The following is a 21,233-nucleotide window of genomic DNA, read 5'->3' as shown; positions in this document are numbered from 1 at the left end:
TGTTTTCCTGTTTTTCTTTAAGGACTTGTAACTCTTTAGCAGTGTTCTCCTGTATTTCTTTAAGTGAGTTATTAAAGTCCTTCTTGATGTCCTCTACCATCATCATGAAATATGCTTTTAAATCTGGGTCTATGTTTTTGGGTGTGTTGGGGTGCCCTGGACTGGGCGAAGTGGGAGTGCTGGGTTCTGATGATGGTGAGTGGTCTTGGTTCCTGTTAGTAATATTCCTACATTTACCTTTCGCCATCTGGTAATCTCTGGAGTTAGTTGTTATAGTTGACTCTGTTTAGAGATTGTTCTTCTGGTGATTCTGTTACCGTCTATCAGCAGACCTGGGAGACAGATTCTCTCCTCTGAGTTTCAGTGCTCAGAGCACTCTCTGCTGGCAAGCTCTCTTACAGGGAAGGTGCGCAGATATCTTGTGTTTGGACCTCCTCCTGGCCGAAGAAGGAGGCCCAAAACAGGACCTTTCTCAGAAGCTGTGTTGCTTCGGCAGGTCCCAGAAGCTGTCAGCTTCTGTGGTGCAGACTCTCACCTGTGCAGACTAAATTCCTAAGTTCGGTGGAGTCCCGGAACCAAGATGGCGCCCGCTGCTCCTGAGGCTGAGGCCTTCCGAGCCAGGCGGACACCTGTCCTCTCTGGCTAGGATTTCAAGTACTATGTTGAAGAGGTAGGGAGAAAGTGGGCAACCTCGTCTAGTCCCTGATTTTAGTGGGATTGCTTCCAGCTTCTCACCATTTACTTTGATGTTGGCTACTGGTTTGCTGTAGATTGCTTTTATCATGTTTAGGTATGGGCCTTGAATTCCTGATCTTTCCAAGACTTTTATCATGAATGGGTGTTGGATCTTGGCAAATGCTTTCTCCGCATCTAATGAGATGATCATGTGGTTTTTGTCTTTGAGTTTGTTTATATAATGGATTTCATTGATGGATTTCCGTATATTGAACCATCCCTGCATCCCTGGAATAAAACTTACCTGGTCAGGATTGATGATTGCTTTAATGTGTTCTTGGATTCGGGTAGGGAGAATTTTATTGAGTATTTTTGCATCGATATTCATAAGGGAAATTGGTCTGAAGTTCTCTATCTTTGATGGATCTTTCTGTGGTTTAGGTATCAGAGTAATTGTGGCTTCATAGAATGAGTTGGGTAGAGTACCTTCTACTTCTATTTTGTGGAATAGTTTGTGCAGAACTGGAATTAGATCTTCTTTGAAGGTCTGATAGAACTCTGCACTAAACCCATCTGGTCCTGGACTTTTTTTGGCTGGGAGACTATTAATGACTGCTTCTATTTCTATCGGGTATATGGGACTGTTTAGATCGTTAACTTGATCCTGATTTAACTTTGGTACCTGGTATCTGTCTAGAAATTGGTCCATTTTGTCCAGGTTCTCCAGTTTTGTTGAGTATAGCCTTTTGTAGAAGGATCTGATGGTGTTTTGGATTTCTTCAGGATCTTTTGTTATGTCTCCCTTTTAATTTCTGATTTTGTTAATTAGGATGTTGTCCCTGTGCCCTCTAGTGAGTCTAGCTAATGGTTTATCTATCTTGTTGATTTTCTCAAAGAACCAACTCCATGTTTGGTTAATTCTTTGAATAGTTCTTATTGTTTCCACTTGGTTGATTTCACCCCTGAGTTTGATTATTTCCTCCTCTTGGGTGAATTTTCTTCCTTTTTTTTCTAGAGCATTTAGATGTGTTGTCAAGCTGCTAGTGTGTGCTCTCTCTAGTTTCTTTTCGGGGCACTCAGAGCTATGACTTTCCCTCTTAGAAATGCTTTCATTGTGTCCCATAGGTTTGGGTATGTTGTGGCTTAATTTTCATTAAACTCTAAAAAGTCTTTAATTTCTTTATTCCTTCCTTGACCAAGGTATCATTGAGGAGAGTGTTGTTCAGTTTCCATGTGAATGTTGGCTTTCTATTATTTATGTTGTTATTAAAGATCAGTCTTAGGCCATGGTGATCTGATAGGATACATGGGACAATTTCAATATTTTTGTTTCTGTTGAGGCCTGTTTTGTGACCAATTATATGGTCAATTTTGGAGAAGGTCCTGTGAGGTGCTGAGAAGAAGGTATAACCTTTTGTTTTAGGATAAAATGTTTTGTAGATATCTGTTAAGTCCATTTGTTTCATAACTTCTGTTAGTTTCACTGTGTCCCTGTTTAGTTTCTGTTTCAACAATCTGTCCATTGATGAAAGTGGTGTGTTGAAGTCTCCCACTATTATTGTGTGAGGTGCAATGTGTGCTTTGAGCTTTACTAAAGTTTCTTTAATGAATGTGGCTGCCCTTTCATTTGGAGCATAGATATTCAGAATTGAGAGTTTGATGAGTATGAAGTGTCCCTCTTTATCTTTTTTGATAATTTTGGGTTGGAAGTCGATTTTTTTAAAAAAAGATTTATTTATTTATTATATGTAAGTACATTGTAGCTGTCTTCAGACACTCCAGAAGAGGGAGTCAGATCTCGTTACAGATGGTTGTGAGCCACCATGTGGTTGCTGGGATTTGAACTCCGGACCTTCGGAAGAGCAGTTGGGTGCTCTAACCCACTGAGCCATCTCACCAGCCCCGGAAGTCGATTTTATTCGATATTAGAATGGCTACTCCAGCATGTTTCTTCAGACCATTTGCTTGGAAAATTGTTTTCCAGCCTTTCACTCTGAGGTAGTGTCTGTCTTTTTCCCTGAGATGGGTTTCCTGTAAGCAGCAGAATATTGGGTCCTGTTTGTGTAGCCAGTGTGTTAGTCTATGTCTTTTTATTGGGGAATTGAGTCCATTGATATTAAGAGATATTAAGGAAAAGTTATTGTTGCTTCCTTTTATTTTTGTTGTTAGAGTTGGCCTTCTGTTCTTGTGGCTGTCTTCTTTTAGGTTTGTTGAGGGATTACCTTCCTGCTTTTTCTAGGATGTGGTTTCCATCCTTGTATTTGTTTTTTTCTGTTATTATCCTTTGAAGGGCTGGATTCGTGGAGAGATAATGTGTGAATTTGGTTTTGTCGTGGAATACTTTGGTTTCTCCATCTATGGTAATTGAGAATTTGGCCGGTTATAGTAGCCTGGGCTGGCATTTGTGTTCTCTTAGTGTCTGTATAACATCTGTCCAGACTCTTCTGGCTTTCATAGCCTCTGGTGAAAAATCTGGTGTAATTCTGATAGGCTTGCCTTTATATGTTACTTGACCTTTTTTTTCTTACTGCTTTTAATATTCTCTCTTTATTTAGTGCATTTGTTGTTCTGATTATTATGTGTCAGGAGGAATTTCTTTTCTGGTCCAGTCTATTTGGAGTTCTGTAGGCTTCTTGTATGTTCATGGGCATCTCTTTCTTTAGGTTTGGGAAGTTTTCTTCAATAATTTTGTTGAAGATATTTACTGGCCCTTTAAGTTGAAAAATCTTCATTCTCATCAACTCCTATTATCCGTAGGTTTGGTCTTCTCATTTTGTCCTGGATTTCTTGGATGTTTTGAGTTAGGATGTTTTTGCATTTTGTATTTTCTTTGATTGTTGTGCCGATGTTCTCTATGGAATCTTCTGCACCTGAGATTCTCTCTTCCATCTCTTGTATTCTGTTGCTGATGCTCGCATCTATGGTTCCAGATTTCTTTCCTAGGGTTTCTATCTCCAGCGTTGCCTCACTTTGGGTTTTCTTTATTGAGTCTATTTTCCTTTTTATGTCTTGGATGGTTTTATTCAATTCCATCACCTGTTTGGTCGTGTTTTCCTGCAATTCTTTAAGGAATTTTTGTATTTCCTCTTTAAGGTCTTCCACCTGTTTAGCTGTGTTCTCCTGTATTTCTTTAAGTGAGTTATTAAAGTCCTTATTGATGTCCTTTACCATCACCATGAGATATGCTTTTAAATCCGGGTCTTGCTTTTCGTGTGTGTTGGGGTGTACAGGACTAGGTGGGGTGGGAGTGCTTCGTTCTGATGATGGTGAGTGGTCTTGATTTCTGTTAGTAAGATTCTTACATTTGCCTTTCGCCATCTGGTAATCTCTGAAGCTAGTTGTTATAGTTGTCACTGGTTAGAGCTTGTTCCTCAGGTGATTATGTTAGCCTCTATCAGCAGACCTGGGAGACTAGATCTCTCCTTAGCTTCAGTGGTCAGAGTATTGTCTACAGGCAAGCTCTCTTCTTGAAGGGAAGGTGCCCGGATATCTGGTGTTTGAACCTGTCTTTTGGCAGAGGTTGTGCTCCACTCACCAGAGGTCTTAAGATCTCATGGAGGGTCCTGTGAGGACCTTGGGGGTGTCTGGAAACTCCACGCGCAAGGAACCCCAGTGCTGGAGTGGACCGGAAGGGACTTGTGCCCCTGATCAGGCCGGGTTATCTGCTTCCCTAGTTAATGCAGTCTCAGGTCCTGCGAGATTGGATTGGAGCAGATGCTGTGTTCCAATCACCAGAGGTCTTAGGTATCCTGTGTGGGTCCTTGCGGGTGTCCAGCTCGGTTTTTTTTTTTTTTCCTGCTGAATAACACTCTATTATATACAGGCCATACACTTCCATTATCCATTCATCAGTTGATAGCCATCTAGGCTGTCTCCACTTCCTAGCTGTTGTGGCTAGAACAGTGATGCTCAATGATGAGGAGGCATCACTGAGGAGAACAGAGTCTTTTGGGTCTATTCCCAGGAGTGATATTGCTGGATCCTGGGGTGGATCTATTAATAGCTTTTTGAAGAACTTACACACTTATTTTAAAAGTGTCTGCAATATTTAGCTAGTGCTAATTCAACTTTATAGGAAAGTAAATTGTTTATATCAGTATGCACCATAATATACAGTAGAACAGAATTGTCAACTTAGTGTCTCTAGCACTAAGCTTTGTCAGTCTGCTTGATCTTTATACATTGAATAGAGAAAACTAGAATTTTTCTGGAGTCTGGCTTTCATTTCTCTACTGCTCAGACTGAGCCATTTTTAAACATATATTAAGAATATTTATTTATGAACCTGAGATAAATGTCTTCATTCATTTAATCATTCTTTAATATCTAGCTGTATAATCTCCCCTCCAATTGCTTATTGTTGAAAAAATGTTAGGGCCATAGCCTGTCTACAAGAGTAAAAATCAACACACACACACACACACACACACACACACACACACACACACACACACACACACTCACACACACTCTTGCAACATTTTATTTAGCCCTCTATTTGCATATAAATATCAATATCTTATTTTATTTTGAATTATTTGAAATTAACTGTCAAATTATGAAATTTCCATATAAGGCATAGAAGAGCATTCTTCTGAATGACAATAACATAATTATTACTTTCAGGAAATTTAACATTGATTCATTAGCACCCTTTAACATATTGTTTAAGTTCCATTAATATCCTTTAGGATCCAATCAAAGATCTCACATTGTATTCAGTTGCTTTCTCTATTCTTCTTCTTTAACCTGGAACAGTTTCTCAGCTTGTTATTGATTGATATAAGGTTTGGCTTTGAAGATGTATTCTTAAAATTTTTATTTTTATTTTACTTTATGTATATGGTTATTTTGCTTGCATATATGTCTGTGTACCACTTCTGCACCTGGTTCCTGAAGAGGCCAAAAGAGGGCATGGGATCCATTGGGATTGGATTCACAGGGGATTTTGAGCCACAATGTGTGCTGGGAATCAAACTTGAGTCCTCTAGAAGAGCAGCCAATGCTCTTAACCACTGAGCAATCTCTCCAGCCCACAATGATATCTTTGAAAGTACAGGCTACAGGCTGTTTTTAAAACAAGTCTCTAAGTTTAGATTTAAGACATTCAGGACATTTACTATACTGTCAACAATTATTTATATCCTCATGACAGATTCAGGTTAAGCTTTTTAGGCAGGAATGTTATTATATCAGTGACATGTTATCTAAGGACAAACATATTTTTCTAATTAATGGTGATGTTAGCCTTGATGACTTGGCTAACTAAGGAAGTTTCTCTTAGTACTGCAGTGCAATTACTTGTATATAGATCTTTCATAAACGTGTTTTATATTTATGCCTACTTATTTTATATAAACAGTTGCCAGATTAGGATAGTTCAAAAGATGATTTTTGAGTTTTCAGTGGTGGGAGAGTGATTTGAATCCAGTGTGAATCATATGAAGGATTGTGTTGTATGGTTTGATATTCTCTTTTGATAACAGGTAGTGACAATAAGTTCCAGACACTGTCAGCTATAGGATCACAAGCATCAAGAACCAGTAGTCTGTAGTGTGCTTTATTGCTAAACCTCTACTGAGGACATTTAATAGCTTAGTTATTCTGTGCATTTTAAACTTCTAACATTTTAAGCTGTGATAGTTTTACTGGTTGAGATGCAAGCACATTGTGCGTTGGGGAGAGACAGTAATGGTCTTGCTGCCACAGATGGAAACTTTAAATATTGTTCCCTGATTCTCTCTCTCTGCTTTAAAAATTTAAAAATATTTTACGAGTGTATTTTTCATTATATTTAGTGTTGAGTTTAATATAGACAATTTCTTCCAAGTATATAATGTGCTTTGACTATATCCATACCTCTTCTGTTCTTTCCTTTTAGTCTTCCCAGTCTCTGATAGTCTCCCCCTTCTTCTAATCTCCTTTCTGCTTTCACATCATATATACATATGGTTTTATGTGTCTATAGGAGCTACAAATAAGAAAGACATATCTGTCATTTTTTGTGTGTTGAACTTAATTTGCTTAATATGATGATTTCCAGGTGGATCCATGTTTCAGCAAATGACATAATTTCATTCTTCTTCATGACTGAATAAAGTGCCATTGTTTATTTATAAAACATTTATCCATTCATCTGCTGATGGACACATTAGCTATTATGAATGGTGCTTCAATAAACATAGCTATGTGGGTCTCTGTAGTGGGCTGATTTATAGTTCTCTCAGTGTAGACCCAGCAGTGGTCTAGCTAGGTCATATGGTGTTCTGTTTTCAGGTTTAGATTTCCATAGTGACTGGAGCACTTACAATCCTATCATCAGTATAGAAGGCTGGCCTTTCCCCCACATTCTTGCCAGTGTTTGTTTTCTTAACGATTCTGACAGAGGTGAGAAAGAACTTTAATGTAGTTTTAACTTGCCTTCCCCTGATTGCTAAAAATGTTGAACACCCTTTTTTCATGTCTATTGGCCATTAGCGCTTTATCCTTTGAGAATTGTCTGTTGATTTCAATAGCCCATGTATTGACTGGATTATTTGAACTTTGATGTTTTTTCTTCTTTTTTGGTTCTTTACATTTTCTTTTTTTCTTTTTTTTTTTTTTGCCCATTTCTTTTTTTTTTCCATTTTTTATTAGGTATTTAGCTCATTTACATTTCCAATGCTATACCAAAAGTCCCCCATATCCACCCACCCCCACTCCCCTGCCCACCCACTCCCCCTTTTTGGCCCTGGTGTTCCCCTGTACTGGGGCATATAAAGTTTGCAAGTCCAATGGGCCTCTCTTTCCAGTGATGGCCGACTAGGCCATCTTTTGATATATATGCAGCTAGAGTCAAGAGCTCCGGGGTACTGGTTAGTTCATAATGTTGTTCCACCTATAGGGTTGCAGATCCCTTTAGCTCCTTGGCTACTTTCTCTAGCTTCTCCATTGGGAGCCCTATGATCCATCCATTAGCTGACTGTGAGCATCCACTTCTGTGTTTGCTAGGCCCCGGCATAGTCTCACAAGAGACAGCTACATCTGGGTCCTTTCAATAAAATCTTGCTAGTGTATGCAATGGTGTCAGCGTTTGGATGCTGATTATGGGGTGGATCCCTGGATATGGCAGTCTCTACATGTTCTTTACAGTTTCTAGATATTAATCTTTAATCCTCATCAAAGTTCCAATAACATCCTTTACAAAATAGAAAAAAAAATTCTAGGATTCGTATAAAAATCACAAAAAGACTCTTAATAACCCAAGCAATTGTGAGCAAAAAGAACAATGCTGGCTGGAGCCATAACTGATTCCAAACTATATTACAGAGTCATAGTTATAAAACCAGCATGGTGGTGGTTAAGAAACAGGGTCAGTGGACTAGAACCCAAAGATTAAAATTAAATCCGCACAGCTATAAACACATAATTAAAAAAAAAGATTTATTTATTATTATATCTAAGTACACTGTAGCTATCTTCAGACGCACCAGAAGAGGGCATCAGATCTCATTACAGATGGCTGTGAGCCACCATGTGGTTGCTGGGATTCAAATTCAGGACCTTCAGAAGAGCAGTCAGTGCTCTTAGCCACTGAGCCATTGTGGAGAGCCGTGAGCAATCGCCATTACAAGATGGTGCTGGCCTCCACTGTGCCTAACTGGTAAACAAGTAATGTGCGCAGGTGCAAGAGTAAATTCATGCCAAGTCACTGCCCACCCCGGGGCGTAGTAGTGGGGTGATGAGTGAGCAGCTAATCAGGAGCTGACACGTCACACGGAGGGGTATATAAGCAGCACCATTTTCCGGGTTTGGGGTCTTCCTTCAGATGAAGCAATAAAGCTTTGCTGTAGAAGAATCCGGTTGTCCGAGTGAATTCTTGCCGGCGAGATACTAGCTTGGGACAAGCCATCTCTCCAGCCCCAACACATAATTTTTAGAAGAGTAATTTTCCTTTATTTTTGAGAAATTTTATACACACACACATACATATATATGAAACATGGTAATATCCACCTCCCACTTTCCCCATCCAACTTCCCTCAAACCCCTCAACACACTTGCCTCCTAACCTCTTTTTTTTTTTTTTTTAATCTACTAAGCCTCAGTTGCTGCTGTGCACATTGTGTTTGGATGTTGGGGTGTGGGACAGACAATGGAGCATGGGAAATCTGTTAGTAGCACATATTGTAAACAAGGAAAAGAAGAAAGAGTGATTCTCTCTCCCCAGATGTAGCAAGTGTCAAGAGCTCCTCAGAAGGATGTGGCCTGGAGACCACCCTGCCTCCATCTAGTCTGGATTTTTTTAGCCATGTAATTTTGATGAAGACTTCAGAAACATATATTGAAGAAAAGATAGTGTCTTCAATGTAGTGGAAATGCTGGGAAAATGGAATATTCAGTGTATATGTTACTTTTTGTTGCTGTGATAAAACTTATGGCTGGACGTTACTTAAAGGAGAAAGAATTTATTCAGCTTCTGGTTCCAGAGGAAGAGTCAATAATGGCAGGGGAGGCAGGGGAGGCAGGGCAGCACACAGCCAATGCAGGAAGCTGAGAGATCACATCCATCTCCATCCATATATAGGAAGCAGAGAGTGAGCTGGAAGTAAGGTGATGCCATAGCTCTGAAAGCCCACCCCAACGGCATACTTCCTGCAGCAAAGTTTCTTGTCCCAAAGATTCCGTAACCTCCCAAAGTAGCACCACCCACAGGGACCATATATTTAAATATGTGAGCCTATGAGTGAAAGTTCTCATTCAAACCACTGCTCATTCATAGAAAAACAAAGTGTCTCTGCCTCTCACCTTGCTCCAAAATCAATTCAAAATGGCCTAATGTCAGCCCCCAAACTATGAAACCATTAAAGGAACGTATAGGGGAAATACTCCAAGATACATGCATAGACAAAGACGTTCCTCTTCCCCTGGAGAGGGACTACTGAAGTGCAGGGCCAACTTCTCAGATCCTCCTTGGGGTTTTGGATGCCCAACATCAAAGTGCTTGACCACAAAGCACTTGAGGTTAGCTTAGGAAAGTGTCCCAAAGGCATGGCCATTTGGGATTCACGGCAATTCTGAAATATGGTAGGGATTGTCACTCCATTCTTACAGCTAAGCAGATAGGCTCAGAGAGGCGAAGGGCTGCATGTACCTTCACACGGCCGCTGGATAGCTGAGATTGTTTGTGCTACACCACATCTACCTCCTTGGGGGATTTGGTAGCCAGCAGAGAGGCCAGACTTTGGCCTCGAGAGGCCAGACTTTGGCCTCTCTCCCTCCCCTCCGCCCCCCTCCCTCGCTCTCGCTCTCCCTCCCTCGCTCTTTTGCTCTCTTTCTCTCCCCCGTCCCGCCCCCAGTGGAGCTACCTCCTTTGGCCAGCAGAGGGAAGCACTGAAACATAGAAACATCTAGCTTAGCAGCTTGGTTTAGGATCCTCTCCCGACCAGAACTTCTGCAGAGTTTTAGGCAGATAACAAACGACAGACATTTACTGAACACAGTGTATCCAAGTCATAACTACATGTATTGCTTTAACCTTAAACAACTTTGCCTGACAGGGATACCCATCTCCATTTCCCAGATGGAATCTGTTTCAGAGACTGTCCGGTGGCCTTGGAGCTGGTATATGGTTTGCCTGGAATTTTGACCCAGGTTTTCTGGCTCTTGAGGATTAGTGCTTCCTCACAGTAGTCTCAGAACAAATGTTGGTGACTTAGTGGCATAGACTATGTCTGAAGCCTGAGAGCTGCAGCCTTCACTTCTTTAGATCAGAAACTGTAATTCTTTCATATCTTTACTTTCTAAAATTTTCACGACCCAGTGCGTTTCATCAATGTTGATTACAGGGCCATGGCTGAAGGATTGTTTACAGGCACAATCTGTACCTTATCTGTAACTAAAGGAAATATCTCTCCCTCATCAACTGAGACTACATGTAAGTCCTCAGGAAGGAAGCGTGCTTCCTTCTCCCTTCGATGGGAAGGGGGCGAAGGACCTAATCGTATGCAGATGTTGTGTAGGCGGTCGCAGCTGCTGTAAGATCATGAGCAGAACTCAGCATTCCACACGGATCCTTCACTTACTACATTTTTCTTCTGCATTGTTCCCTGATCCTTGGTTGGGTGGGTAGGACTGATATCCGTGTCTCACTCTTGACTGGATACTCATTCACTTGTAGCTTGTTATTTGCTGACAGCAGCACTCCTCCACCGACATTAACTTAGTTATGGAGAAGCAGATCTGTTTAGCAAAACAATAACAGTTGCTTCCCTGGTAGGTCACGTGACTTCCGCAGCCCAGGCCTTTTGACAGGATTTATAATCTCATAGTTCAGGAATTTTGTTTTGTGTCTGCTTTTAGATCTTATCATATTTGTGACTTTTAAACACATTATTTTTATTGAGAACAATTTATGCAACATAGTCTGATCATGCTCTTCCTTCCTCCAACTCTTCCCAGATCCTCCCCACCTCCCCATCTAACTCCAGGCCCCTCTCTCTCTCTTTCAAACAAACAAAATCAACAACGCCAAAATAAGAAAAACAAGAAATACAACACAAAAACATACATCACCACAAAAACATAGAAACAAAAACCAAAATATACATGCCAAAGGCCAATGTTAAAAAAATGCAAAATGAGGCAAAAACATCTACAAAGATACTGTTGAGTTTGATTTGTGTTGCTATCTACTACCGGGCTAGGGGCCTCCTCTGAAGTGTGGTTACTATAACCAGTGAGACTCCACTGGAGAAAACTGATTTTTTTTTTCCTTTGCCATCAAGTATCAGTTGCAGATAATCTTCTTGATTAGGCTTGGGATCCTAATCTGCTTCCCTCTCATGGTGTTGGGACCCTGCTTGCCTTGAACTTTTGCAGGCAGGCCCTGTGTGGGCTGCCATAGTGTCTGAGTTCATATGTGTGTCAATCTTGTTATGTCTAGAAGATGCTGTTTCCTGGAGCCACCCTTTATCTCTGGCTCTTACAGTCTTTCTTTTTCTGCATAGAATGTTGAGCCCTTAAAGAAGAATTTGATGAAGATATCCTGTTTATGTGAGTGCTCCAAAGTCTGTCACTCTTAGAGACTTAATCTTGACAGGAATCCCACTCAGAAGTAGAAGCTCTTAGGGAGGCCAGCCTATGTTTCCCCACAATCTATTCCCGGCAGTTTTCTCTGGCTTCCTTCATTTTCTTGGCCAAAAGTTTAATGTATTCTGCAGCTTCCTCCTTGCTTGTCTTAGTGCCCCCCCTCTCTCTGTTTCTCTCCCATTTTTGTTGTTGTTTTAAGACAGGATTTCTCTGCGTAGCTCTGGCTATCCTGGAACTCACTTTGTAAACCAGGCTGGCCTAGAACTCACAGAGATCCACTTGCCTCTGCCTCCTGAGTGCTGGGATTAAAGGCATGGGCCATTACCACCTGGCTTCTTAATGCACATTTCGTCAGAGCAACACATTAGCATTTGTGTTGTAGGATACTCTGAATCTTGGGTGCTTCGGTCCATGTTTTTTTTTTTTTTTTTTAAAAAATGTTTCTTGTTTAAGGGCTCTTTGAATACATATTGGTGGGCATCATCTTCTATAGAGAGGTTGAAAAGATTTCAGATTTTGCTAGCTCCTCTGATCTCCAGCTGCTGAGATACAGTAGTACCTGTCAGTCCAGAGATATAATAAATATTCTTCTCTCTGTCTCTGTTTCTCTGTCTCTGTCTCTCTCCGTCTCTCTCTGTCCCTCTGTCTGTCTGTCTGTCTGTCTGTCTGTCTCTCTCTCTCTCTCTCTCTCTCACACACACACACACACACACACACACACACACACACCAAGTTGAAAACATTCAATCTGGCATCTACCAATAGACTTGTGCATCCTTTCTCCAGCTCTCATTGGTCTACAACAATTCTCTTTACTCACCAGCAGGTACCCTCTGCTGTGCATCAAGACACCTCTGCTTCATGGGAAACACTTGTATGTCCTTTCTACTGATTCAGACCATACAACCCTGTCACTCTTCACCCCAGAAATTGGCAGCTTCTTCTGTGCTGTGCACTTCCTATACAAAGTGCAAAGTTTGCTTTTCATTATCCACCTCCATGTGTTTCTGACAGATGTTTAGTTTAGGATTTTGATTACTGGGAAACCATTCCCCCCCCCCCCCCCCCCCAGTATGCCTGGCAGAGCTCCAGCCAGTTTCTAAGTTAGTTCTAGAGAATATCCCAAGTCTGCAAAGTTGCCTGCCTGGTCCTGCTGGGATAAACTCTGGAGCTAATACATGTTCGCAGATTTAAAGCAAGTGTGTATGCACAAGTAGAAACTAAAGGCTGCAGAGTTGGATGCTCTGGGATGATCAGTCATGACACCTGGGCAGAGAGTCATTGTCTAAGTGGTAGCAGTCAAGCAAACTGACATTCATGGCCAGGTTTCCTCAAGTCCTGTTGCTCTGAAGTCACTGTGCCCTTTGGTTCTCAAGAATGACCATCTGGGATCTGTTTCAGTGTATGGTCGAAGAAAACCAGTCCTATCCTCCCACCTCTATCTTTTTTCTTTTCCAATTTTTAATTAGATATTTTCGTCATTTACATTTCAAATGCTATCCCGAAAGTACCCTATACCCTCCCCCCCCTCCTGCTCCCCTACCCACCTACTCCCACTTCTTGGCCCTGGTGTTCCCCTGTACTGGGGCATATAAAGTTTGCAAGAACAAGGGGCCTCTTTTCTCAGTGATGGCCGACTAGGCCATCTTCTGCTACATATGCAGCTAGAGACATGAGCTCTGGGGATACTGGTTAGTTCATATTGTTGTTCCACCTATAGGGTTGCAGACCCCTTCAGCTCCTTGGATACTTTCTCTAGCTCTTCCATTAGGGGCCCTTGTGTTCCAACCAATAGATGACTGTGAGCATCCACTTCTGTATTAGCCAGGCACTGGCATAGCCTCACATGAAAGAGCTATATCAGGGTCCTTTTAGCAAAATCTTGCTGGCATGTGCAATAGTATCTGAGTTTGGTGGCTGATTATGGGATGGATCCCCGGGTGGGGTAGTCTCTGGATGGTCCATCCTTTCGTCTTAACTCCAAACTTTGTCTCTGTAACTCCTTCCATGGGTATTTTGTTCCCTATTCTAAGGAGGAATGAAGTATCCATGCATTGGTCTTCCTTCTTCTTGATTTTCTTGTGTTTTGCAAATTGTATCTTGGGTATTCTAAGTTTCTGGGCTAATATCCACTTATCAGTGAGTGCATATCAAGTGATTTCTTTTGTGATTGGGTTACCTCACTCAGGATGATATCCTCCAGATGCACCCATTGGTTTTTTGGCCTCTTTTTACCAAGAGTTGAGATCCAGGCTAGAGCGATGGCTCAGAGGGTAAGAGCACTGGCTATGCTTCCAGAGGACCTGGCTTCAATTCTTGGCATTCACACTATAGCTAACAAGTCATCTGGAACTTCAGTTCCAGAGGATCCGATACTGTCTTCTGACCTTCATGGGTTCCAGGCATTCACACAGTGCACATACACATGTCAGGCATATACACAAAGGCAAAACTCTTATACACAAAATAAACAAATCTTAAACAAGGACTGAGTTCATTCCAATCCCTCTTTGGGTATGAGATGCTCTGTGAGGTTTGCGTCTAATAAACCCAAGGAGGCACAGGTGACGCTACTTGCTTCTGAGATTATGCTGTCTTGAAGGGCAGTAGGTCTCTGTTAGGCTCTCTCTCATTGGTTGTTTTTGTAGTCTAACTGCCATGTGATGAGGAAGGCTAGCTTAAACAGAAAAGCCAGGTATCTCCTGCAGCAGAGGTCTCAGGGAAACACGTGCGCTGTGGTGTATGGGTGAGCAAGCCCTCCAGGGCATTCTATTCCTAGCTACTGTCTAACTGTCATATGTCTATGACCTGGGCCTGCTGTACACACACACACACACACACACACACACACACACACACACACACACACACACACACACATGGGTGATGTAAGTATGTTTCTCTTGGTCTTATTGGTTTTCGTCTCATCTTCTCTTCTCTCCTCTGCTGTGCATTAAGTTCTATTTTGGTCTTAACCATGGGAAAGTGGCTTCAATGTAGCATGCATTTCTCCAAATCTGGTATTTGGGCTAGAGGTCTTCAGGCTTAGGCTTTTGAATCTACACATCAAGAACTTCACTTTGATTAAAAAGACTTGCAGGACTAGCTGATGAAGAGGTATGTGGTGGGGAAGACGGAAGTAAACATCACAGTCCATTGTTTGCTCGGTCCACAGCTAATCTACAGGCAGGGTAATTTCATCTCAAAATTCTTTCTCTTATTTCCTTCTTCAACTGAAAGAAAGTTCTCATCTTAGGAACAAGTCTGTCGTCTTCCTAGGCCAATTGGAAAGATTGCAGATTAGAATAACATTCTCCCCCGTTCTGTTATGTGTTTACTGAGTTGTATAATCAGAGCTATGGGTGTACACTAGCCCTTAGGAATGTTAGACTAGGGACTAGAGAGAGACTGGCTACAAGCATGGGCTGCAGAAGGCTTCTTGATAGGGCTGTTGTTTTAGTTGGGGAGAATATTCTAGGTACAGGTTGTCCTGGGCCTTCTCCAGATGAGAAAGATTTGCAAAGTGTGAGCAAAGACGCTCACTCTACTCCCCTCTCTTGAAGTGCCAACTTTTCTTCCTTATGTGGGAAGGACTCCTGGCTTTGCTCAGTTAACACTCCATCTTCTCTCCCTCTACCCTTATATTGCTCTGTGATTTCATCACAATCACCACAATGTTGCAGGCTTCTGAATACTTTCTTCTTTTTTCCACCTCTGGGCCTTTATTCTTGCAGTTCCCTTTCTTCAGAGGGAAGGTCTTTCTTTTCCCTGTCCCCCTCAGGCTGTCTCTCACTATCTTACAGGTCTTGTCTCTGTAGCTATCTCCCCAAATCACATCTACAGGCTAAACAACAACATTTTTTTCTGTTTATGTTTCCATGCATGTTTGTGTCCTCTAAGTGTTCCCAGGCTGACCTCTGAATTGCAGGCAAATCTGCCAGCGACCCATGGTTGAGTGGCAATTTAGCTTGTTTGCTGTGAGCAGGTAGGTGGAGTTGGCAGTCCCTGTGCCCTGAAGTGGATTTCCAACTCAAGGTTCAGGACATACAGAATGTAATAGGATTAGTAGGTATATAATTAGACAGTTACAAGTGAAGGAGTAGACTCTGGGAGGGACGTAAGTGTCATTTTAGTTTCTAAGGGCCTAAGTTCTGTCTCAGAGTCAAATGACCTGGGTTGTAACCTGGCACCAATCCTGATTTGCTGTGTGGTCTTGGCAAGCTGTCCCTCTCTTTTTGAGTCTTGATTTTCCATGGGTCCTGAGCTAGATCTGCTGTAGGTGGTGTGTAATTGAGGCTGACACTGTTCCTGTGAATACAAAGCAGGCAGTCCAAAGGGGATGCATATATACTAAGATGGCTCACTCATTCTTTTTTTATTTTTTATATTTTTTATTACATTTTTTCCCTCAATTACATTTCCAATGCTATCCCAAAAGTCCCCCCCCCCCACTCCCCTACCCACCCATTCCCATTTTTTGGCCCTGGTGTTCCCCTGTACTGGGGCATATAAAGTTTGCCTGTCCAATGGGCCTCTCTTTCCAGTGATGGCCGACTAGGCCATCTTTTGATACATATGCAGCTAGAGACAAGAGCTCCGGGGTACTGGTTAGTTCATAATGTTGCACCTACAGGGTTGCAGATCTCTTTAGCTCCTTGGATACTTCCTCTAGCTCCTCCACTGGGGGCCCTGTGATCCATCCAATAGCTGACTGTGAGCATCCACTTCAGTGTTTGCTAGGCCCTGGCCTAGTCTCACAAGAGACAGCTATATCACGGTCCTTGCATCAAACGCTTGCTAGTGTATGCAATGGTGTCATTGTTTGGAGGCTAATTATGGGATGGATCCCTGGATATGGCAGTCTCTAGATGGTCCATCCTTTTGTCTCAGCTCCAAACACATGAAACTGAAGAAGAACGAAGACCAAAGTGTGGACACTTTGCTCCTTCTTAGAATTGGCTCACTCATTCTTATACAGATGGCTGATGTACATACAGATGGTCCCAACAAAGGGGAAAAGGATGGTTTTGTGCTCTCCAAGGTCCTGAGTCACCTTCAGTTGCTGCCTCTACCTCTCTGAGTTTCAGTTTCTCCTATGGCATGAAGATGGTAATTCTAGATGATGGAAGGTATTTATAAAGGTTAAGTGAAAATAACACAGCTGAAGAAGGCCAGAAGTCACGGTATGAACTGCAGTCAGAAAGAGAAATGTGCAGGGGTTCTCATGGAGGGAAGTGTTTCTGCCTGAGGTGGGGGAGAGCTGAGAAGGCTTCCCAGGCCAGGCTTTAGAGGGTGTAGAAGCTCCCTCTGACAAGGGCTCGGGTGGAACTGTAGGCATGAAGGTCCCAGGGCTTACTGCAGAGCCCAGAGGCTCTGCTAACTCCCCCATGTGCCTTCTGTCTGCTCAGTATTGCTGTCTCACTTCCTGTTTGTTTCCTGTCATCCGTGATTGCTTTGAGGCTGCCTACCTTTTCCCTCTTACTTCTCCCATCAGGACAGCCTCCCCACTGCCCGCAGCCTGTCACCTTCTCAGAGAAGTGTCCAGTGTCCTCACTGGTCCCCTCAGAACATGCTTTTCTCTCTACTCAGCTCTCACACCCCTACTTCACCTGTACATAGGCAGTATTGCACTGCAGCTCACATGTTACATGTATGTTTGGATCTTTTCCATCTAATCCTCCACTTTGCCCTGAAACACTTGTTATTTCCATGGTTTTATTTATTGCTATTGTTATTATTATTTAAAAATATGTATTTTATTTATGTGTATGTGCATATGTGCACCAGGGTGCAGGAGACTGGAGAGATCAAAAGAGGCTCCAGAGTCCCTAAAGTTGCAGTTACAGGTAGTTGTGAGCTTTCAGGTGGGTGCTGGGAGCTAAATCCATGTCCTCTGCAAGAAAGGCAAGTGTCCATGACCACTGATTCATCTGTCCAGCTCCAGATTTTATTTGTCATCTTTTACTTTTAAAAAGATTCACTAGATCTTAATAGCTTTCCCCAGGACAGGACTATAGATGGAACAAGGGAGACACAGGGGTTCAGGTAGCTCTTGAAGTTTTGAAAACTGTGCTAAGCCTAAGTATTGCTCTTTCACCCAGCAGCCAGAGGGTGGGGTCAGGACCCATAGGTAATTGCACTCAGAGCAGTTTTGCTACCTGGTAGGTCCTGCTTGACCTCAGAGAGGCGTAAAGTGTTGGGTGTCAGAACTCCAGTTCATTTGTTAATCTTGGGAAATAGCTAAGAGCAGAAAAGATGATGTGAATGACAGAAGACAAGGGCCAAGAAACAAAGGCATTCTGTCTTCCAGTGACTCTCCTTTCTCTCTCTCTTGAGATCTAGAATGGGTAATTCATCCCTTCAAAAAGTGCTGGGTGTCAGAGACATGCCTTCCTCAAGCTGATGTGCCTTCTTCCCCCAAATGTGGTGGAGGACTAAGAAATATGGGTTTAAAGGATCTAAAGATTGGATACACGGGTGTGTGGTGGATCCGGGAATGGGAGGGAGTGTCTAAAGGGGACTCTGTGTCCCATGGGATGCTCATTACTGCCAGAAATGGAAAGGCATCTGGCATTTTGGAAAATAGACAAAATCATTTTCATCCCCTGGGCTTGGGAGGAACTTCACAGAAGAATATTTTGGGTTGCAAAATGATGGATGAAAATGAGATCTTAGGAGGAACAAGCTACAGATGTGCATCTCAGTGTTCTCTTTAGCTCTTTCTGGGAAAACTAACCACCGAGTCAGTCCCCTGAGGGACTGCAACTGAGAGAATTCTAACTGCAAGTGACTCCTGGTAGTTTGTGGGATGTCACTGGGGAAATCCTCCTTCTCCCCTTCCTCTCTCTATTTTTACGCCACTTGTAATCCTTGAGGTTCTCTCCGTTTCCATGGCTTTAGTCCTTCACAGGCTGATGGCCCTTGAAAGAGACATCCCAGTTTCTTCTCTTCCTTGTCTCCTAGCTTTCTAGGTGTCTGTTTCCTTTTCTGCCTGGATTTAGTCTTGGCACAATGAAAATCGAGGCAGTCACAGTGTGCTCACCATCCCTAGGTGAGGGGTGATATGTGAAGGCTGTCTCACCAGTCAGGCGGATGCTTTGGAACCAGAATTTTGTGATTTACCTGGCAGTGATTGTAAGGAAAGGAGGATGACTCCTACTGCCTGGATTTCCAGCACTACCTTGAAGTTTTTTTTTTTTTTTAATTTGTATGTATGTATGTATGTATGTATGTATGTATGTATGTATGTATTTATTTATTTATTTATTTATTTATATTTATTTTGCTGAAAGGACCCTGATGCCTTGAAGTTTTGATTGATGACCACTTCTCTAGGCTCTCTCCTGTGTTTAAGAACCGAGCAATACACATCTCTACTTGGATGGCCTCTGGGCACTCATTGCTCTTTGCAGTTTATGCTGATCTTAAATTTTTGCATCCTTTGCCTTTCTCCCCCAAACTTGCCTCATTTCGGTTTTCTCTTTCTCTCTCAGAGAACACCATAATCTCAGGTGCTCTAGTTAATGCTTTTATTTTGAGGCAGCGTCTACCTTTGTAGCCCTGGTTGGATCAAACTAGTCTGAAATCCATAGAGATTCATTTCCTCCTGCCTCCTGAGTTCTGGGATTAAAGGTACGAAACCACTTTGCCCAGCCCCCAAATTAATAATTTTGAAAATACCCTTAATTATTTTCCCTTTCTTGTATTTTGCTTCTAGTTTATCATTAAAACTAATAGTTTCCCTTTTCCTAATATTTAGTATGGTCCTTCTGAAAGTCCTTTAGTCTTACCACAAACCTGTGAATGTCTATGCCTGCTAACCATTTTCCACAGTTTCAGATTAAGGTGTCCTCACTCTTATTAGACAAATTCTTCATGTGTGCAACAGACTCCACCTCCACTCCATTTCTTAAATTGTGTCATAAGTTGTTCATTCTATCCTTCATTTAAAAAAAACTTCTCTCTAGCCTATACTCTTGCCCAAGTCTCCTCTAAGTCCCTAAACACCCTTGCCTGACACCACATTCCTTCTACCCCACATCTCTGCATTTTAGTTATCTACAGGTCTTAAAGGTGTTTCCTACAATCTGACTTATCTTTTTATAACAATTATCCTCTGCTTATATCCAGTACTCCATTGACATGATGCTTTCCAAGATTGATGTTTTTATTATTATTATTATTTATTATTACGTATTTTCCTCAATTACATTTCCAATGCTATCCCAAAAGTCCCCCATACCCTCCCCCCACTTCCCTACCCACCCATTCCCATTTTGTTGGCCCTGGCGTTCCCCTGTACTGGGGCATATAAAGTTTGCAAGTCCAATGGGCCTCTCTTTCCAGTGATGGCCTACTAGGCCATCTTTTGATACATATGCAGCTAGAGTCAAGAGCTCCGAGGTACTGGTTAGTTCATAATGTTGTTCCACCTATAGGGTTGCAGATCCCTTTAGCTCCTTGGGTACTTTCTCTAGCTCCTCCATTGGGAGCCCTGTGATCTATCCGATAGCTGACTGTGAGCATCCACTTCTGTGTTTGCTAGGCCCTGGCATAGTCTCACAAGAGACAGCTATATCTGGATCCTTTTAGAAAAATCTTGCTAGTGTATGCAATGGTGTCAGCGTTTGGAAGCTGATTATGGGGTGGATCCCTGAATATGGCAGTCTCTAGATGGTCCATCCTTTCATCACAGCTTCAAACTTTGTCTCTATAACTCCTTCCATGGGTGTTTTGTTCCCAATTCTAAGAAGGGGCACAGTGTCTACACTTTGGTCTTCATTCTTCTTGAGTTTCATGCATTTAGCAATTTGTATCTTATAACTTGGGTATCCTAAGTTTTGGGCTAATATCCACTTATCAGTGAGTACATATTGTGAGAGTTCCTTTGTGATTGGGTTACCTCACTCAGGATGATGCCCTCCAGGTCCATCTATTTGCCTAGGAATTTCATAAATTCATTCCTTTTAATAGCTGAGTAGTACTCCATTGTGTAAATGTACCACATTTTCTGTATCCATTCCTCTGTTGAGGGGCATCTGGGTTCTTTCCAGCTTCTGGCTATTATAAATAAGGCTGCTATGAACATAGTGGAGCATGTGTCCTTCTTATCGGTTGGGACATCTTCTGGATATATGTGCAGGAGAGGTATTGTGGGATCCTCTGGTAGTACTATGTCCAATTTTCTGAGGAAACACCAGACTGATTACCAGAGTGGTTGTACAAGCTTGCAATCCCACCAACAATGGAGGAGTGTTCCTCTTTCTCCACATCCTCACCAGCATCTGCTGTCACCTGAATTTTTGATCTTAGCCACTCTGACTGGTGTGAGGTGGAATCTCAGGTTGTTTTGATTTGCATTTCCCTGATGATTAAGGATGTTGAACATTTTTTCAGGTGCTTCTCTGCTATTCGGTATTCCTCAGGTGAGAATTCTTTGTTCAGTTCTGAGCCCCATTTTTTGATGGGGTTATTTGATTTTCTGGAGT

The sequence above is a fragment of the Mus musculus genome, chromosome 4 (genome assembly GCF_000001635.26).
Source record: "Mus musculus strain C57BL/6J chromosome 4, GRCm38.p6 C57BL/6J".
NCBI classification, from domain to species: domain Eukaryota; kingdom Metazoa; phylum Chordata; class Mammalia; order Rodentia; family Muridae; genus Mus; species Mus musculus.
The sequence above is the reverse complement of the archived record's forward strand: the minus strand, read 5'-3'. Positions refer to the sequence as shown.